Here is a 5560-nt window from a genome sequence, read left to right as displayed (position 1 = left end):
AAATCAGAGCAGTGGAGAGTATTATGAAGAAGAGGGGGAGACGCAGAACAAATGGAGTAAACAAATAACGACAATATTTCTTTCTTATAAGTGAGCCACAGAGCCGCAGGTTGCAAAGCCCTGATATAGCAGATAAAAACTAATCCTATCAATTTGTTGAAGCTAAAAGTGAAAAATCTGCATTTTAATTAATTGTTAAAGTAAAATAAATTGTAAGGGATCAATTAATTATAGTAAAAAAAAGAATAATTTACTGTTATCCCTTCAGTTCAGGGACCCAGGCCAGTTCTACAGGGGAATGGCAAACTGTGTCAAAGTAGAAACATGCACACATCTCCAAATCTATATTTCTCAAATGTGTTTAATGAAATATCTCTGTTGCTGCACATTTGCTGTCTGGAACACATACAAGTTCAATGGATCAGATGACTCCAACAGTGATTAGAGGAAATCATTCTTTGTGTTATTTCTCCCAAACATCCAGTTTCATAGTGTCTGATGGTTGCTATGGAGACCTGATGACTTCAGGATGTTCCTCTTCGCTGCAGCTCTCTTACAGAGATCTGGAGATGTGTTGACCTGCTCCACCATCCTCCTCAGTGTTTGGTGTTGAGATAAACTCATTCAGCATCATGTCTCACACATTCAGTTACTAAGCTAAATGAAAATCTAAGCAATAATGAATAGGTTTCGATTTTAGGTCAGTCTTTATGATCTTTTCTTTCACCCACTTCCTTTTGAACATCAACACATCTGCCTTAGTGAATGAAGTGATTACTTCTCTTTCTTTTTTGAATAGTGGCTTAGAGAATGGGTATCTGTCTCATCATATTTATAACCCAGATGCCCAGAATGTCATGTTTTACTAAATTAAATTCCTACACAGTCTGATCAACTTTAAAAAGTGAGACTAGACATATGGTTATAAGTGTATGAACGCATTAAAATTAAACATTTAATTGTAAATACAAAATCTGTATGAAACTGTACTTCTTGATTAAAATCATAATGTATTTGAAATATTTGTAACATTTTTGCCATAGTAGCAAATTAATGCTGCTTTTTAGTTAAAATCTACAAACTGATTTTAGATTAACCATATGATGCCTACAAACCTGGTTTTTCCAGGAAAAACCAGGCTGATCCATGAGATAGTCATCAATTAAGTTATATTAATGATGTCATCCTTTGTTCCCAAAGACCTCCAACAGCCAAGTGTCTCCAATGAAGAGGAAGCTTCTGCCATCCTACAAGTCTGTAGCCTGGCAGGTAGGTCCAGTCAGGACCAGAAAGAAGCAGAACATCAGTGGACTGAAGAGGAACAGATGGAACCAGGAACAAAATTGATTAAAAAAGAGGAGGAACCAGAACATGCACTGTTTAAACATGAGGAAATAGAATATCAACTAGTGTATGTAAAAAAAGAGGAGCTAGATTCTTCAGTGCTTCAACATGAACAACAGCCACCAGACCATTTACCAACTGGACAGGACCAGAAGGACCTCTGCAGCAGTCAGGAGGGAGAGCAGCTTGTCCAGAAGCAGTTTGTTGCTTTGATTGAGACTTCTACTCTTCAGGGAGATGATATGAGTGAAGAAGAGGGTAGAACAGAGCAGCTTTCCCTTCATGTCTCTGCAGTGGTTGAGAGCAAAGATCAGGAAGGAAGCAGCTGCTCTGTGTCAGAGAGTCAGTCTGATACTGGCACAAAGAAAAGATCTTTCAAATGTGACATTTGTGGGAGATGTTACACACAACAGTGTAACTTGAAAATCCATCACAGAACTCACACTGGTGAGAGACCTTTTTCATGTGAAACATGCGGAAAAAGTTTCTCTTTAATGAATGTTTTAAATCGGCACAAGAAAATTCATACAGGTGAGAAACCTTTTTCATGCCTGTCATGTGGAAAGAGTTTCTCTCGACTTGGTCATTTAAATGACCACAAGATAATTCATACAGGGGAGAGACCTTTTTCATGCACGTCATGTGGAAAAAGTTTCTATCGAATTAGTAATTTAAATGAACACAAGAAAATTCATACAGGGGAGAGACCTTTTTCATGCACGTCATGTGGAAAAAGTTTCTATCGAATTAGTCAGTTAAATTACCACCAGAAAATTCATACAGGTGAGAAGAATTTCCACAAGAAACAATAAATCAATCAGCAGTAAATAAAAATGAGCTTATTAATAAAATGATGGATATAAAATTGCTTCTTTGTTTTCATCATCTCTCTTTCTACAAAGAGACTGGGTGACAAAAAGTTTCACTCCTGTGCCTCGTGTTCCCTCCCCTCTCGTTTTCTTGGTAACGGCTAAACACACTTGGAGCTAAGTGTCAATTTTTTTCAACTCCGGCTGAACCCATCACATGGCATACGATATCAACGACGGCAACAAAAGATGAAAAGTTTTCAACTTTCTTGCATAACGTCTATAACCTGCATGTAAGAGCTAGAAATGTCACATGACTTAATTATGTTCTCTCTGCTGGATAAGAGCTAGCAACTGTCGCCTCACCACACAAGCTTCATACGCTGTCAGAATAGCATAGGTGCAGTGACTACGCATGCTTGCGCATTAAGAAATCCATCAGAGGAGTTGTCAGTTCAGCATACAAGACAAATTATGACGAAAATATCTCATTAAGTTTTCAACATAACTAGATAGATTTACATGCATTATCATGGTTTCAAAGTGTATTTAAAGCAGGGTCTAGCTCACAGGTGTCAAACTCCAGTCCTCAAGGGCTGCTGTCCTGCAACTTTTAGATGTGCCTCTGCTGCACCACACCTAAATAGAATAATAAGGTCATTCTACACAAGGAGGAAGTAATGAAGCCATTTCATTCCAGTGTTTTGTACCTGTGGCACATCTAAAAACTTCAGGACACGGCTTTGACAACTGCAACATATGGTGATATTAGATATTTCTAACTTTAACTATTGGAGTCATTGTTTATCTGCCTTGTGATGTTTTTTTACTTGATTTGTGTATTTGTTTTTTCTAAATTGCATCGACTACTTTTTGTCTTGTAATAAAGATTTATGAATTAATACGAAGTTGTTTCTTCAACTTGTTTTTGTATGGAGTGAAAATAGTCTCAAAATATCTGTGTGCGTGTAATACTGGATTTGTAAACCTTAAAAATAAAATAAACCTTCTCCTATGCCTATAAATGTTGAAAAAGTACGCACAAATCACCTGGTACACACACACACAAAACCACATTTACACACAGATCCGGTGTTATGCCGAGAAACGCATGCCTGCCAAAAATTGCATGCCCAGTCTCGGTAGCTCACATCGCTCTAAACTCTCGCATATTGATGAGAAAACAGACTGAAATATAACCGAAGAGGAAACTTTTGAAGATATTCGTAACATTATCATGTTTCTTAACCATGTAAGCCCTAAAATGGTGGGTTTTATTTGGCAAATTAATTTAAATAAATACGGTTTTTACACCTTTATTGAAACATATGACTCGAACATTTTTTCAGTCAGTGTCTAATAAAAATGTTCTCCGCATATGGTTTGAAATTCCCCACTTTTTCTTTTATAGGTTAAAGCATTAGAAAACAAAGGCCCAATATGAAGAACTTTTTATATCATCCTTAACTGTCTAGTCTATTAATGTTTGGAGGGATGCATTTTAATTTCTGTGCCTGGAAATATTTGCATACCCTGTCTATCTATTGTCCTGTTGATATGAAACTTATAGCAGTAGCTCAGAGAACAAGTGTCATTCCATAGAAAAGGTGAAATCCCTCTTAACTCTTCATTTCTTCAAGTTAGCAGGGGGATTCATTTTTTGGCTAAACAAATTATTAGACAATATATGCAGGCCCTCTCTATTTTCCCCAAATAGTATCCTATTGATGTGAAACTCATACCAGTAGATCATAGAACTACTCTGATGATGTAGAAAAGGTGAAATCTCTCTTAACTCTTTATTTCTCCATGTTAGCAGGGTGATGCATTTTTCGGCAAAACCTAATATTAGCCTGCTGATATCTGCACACCCTCTCTATTTTCCCCAAATATTATCCTATTGATGTAAAACTCATACTATAGTTCAAAGGATAAGTGTAATTATGAATAAAAGGTTATTTCACTCTTAACTCTTTATTTTTTCAAGCTAGAAGGGAATGCATTTTTTGGCAATATGGATTTTGAGCCAGCTGATGTATGCATGCCCTATCTATTTTTCCCAAATATCGTCCTTTTGGTATGAAACAATACCAGTAGCTCAGAGAACATTAATGATTATGTAGAAAAGTGAAATCCTTCCTATTCTATTTGGCTGAGTTAGAGGGGGATGCATATTTTGACACAGCAAATTATGAGCTGCCGATATTTGCATAAAATGCACAACATGTCTGTAAATAATTTTAGGATATTATAAGGAAGTGCTGAGATAAACCGTTTTCCACCGAACTAACGTATTTGCCACTTCGGCACAAGCACAGTGAGAAACGTTAGAGGCTAAAAACTCTAGACTCGGAGCAAAACTCAGATGACCCAGCTTTCTACCAGCATGTAAACGCACCATCTACACACAAATCTGGGAACTTCCCGAAGCGTCAAATGAGTCTCAAAAATACTCGTGCACTCGTAACTGGATCTGTGTGTATGTGTGTGTGTGTGTGTGTGTGTACCAGGTGACTTGTGCATATTCTTTCAACATTTATAGGCATAGGAGAATGTTTATTTTATTTTTAAAGTTTACAAATCCAATATTACACAAGCACAGATACTTTTAAACAGGTACAAATAATTTTACATACGCACATATACTTTTACACACACACAAATCTTGTTAGACACTAACAAATCTTTTTACACAGGCACAGATATTTTGAGACTATTTTCACTCCATAACATAATGGACATAATGTTGCTACACACTCATGTACAGTAGGTGGCGGTATGCTTAAAGTTGCTTTCGATACGCCATAATAGAAAACAAGAACAAGCCCGCATTCGCTAAGCTAGGAAACTTCTGCATTGTCCCATAGGAAGGAGTTTCACTCTCAGAATGTATTTGAACTTCAATATTTTATTTACTTCACGGCAGCTCACAGTTTTTAGCAAATTCTGTAGCTTTCGGTGTACTTCTAAATCTGCTCCTTAAGTCGCATCTTTTAGGGCCTGCTCCTGCCTCTAGTGGCGTGGGGGTGGTAACACAACCAATATAATTACATTACTAAATCAAAATACCACAAAGTCTTTATTATTTACTATTAATTCTGGCATTATAAAACAACATATTTTTTCATTTTCTTAAGGATGTAGAGCTGATTAAATGACAAACTATACCTTTATACATTATAAATAATTTCTATATATCTCCATCAATTATAGGAAGAACAAAAGAAATAAGGAGACATGAAAAACAACATGATCAACTATAATAAAAATACCATTTGCAATGTATATGTAAGAAATTTAATTGAGCAAAAGTCAATAACAAACAAATCAATTACAGAAGAATAACAATCCAGGTTGTTACAACCAGGGTTGTTAAACAGATATAAGCAAAATATATTTTTTTTTGG

The 5560-nt window shown here is 36.1% G+C and overlaps 1 pseudogene; it reads left to right on the top strand.

Moving 5' to 3' along the window:
- The first annotated feature begins 1153 nt into the window (after nt 1–1153).
- On the top strand, nt 1154–2206 carry LOC103133315 (zinc finger and SCAN domain-containing protein 2 pseudogene; annotated as a pseudogene).
- The last annotated feature ends 3354 nt before the right edge of the window (nt 2207–5560 follow it).

Source organism: Poecilia formosa, unplaced genomic scaffold (genome assembly GCF_000485575.1).
Source record: "Poecilia formosa unplaced genomic scaffold, Poecilia_formosa-5.1.2 Scaffold2579, whole genome shotgun sequence".
Taxonomy (NCBI): domain Eukaryota; kingdom Metazoa; phylum Chordata; class Actinopteri; order Cyprinodontiformes; family Poeciliidae; genus Poecilia; species Poecilia formosa.
Note: the sequence above shows the minus strand (reverse complement) of the source record. Positions and strands in the feature narration are given on the sequence as shown.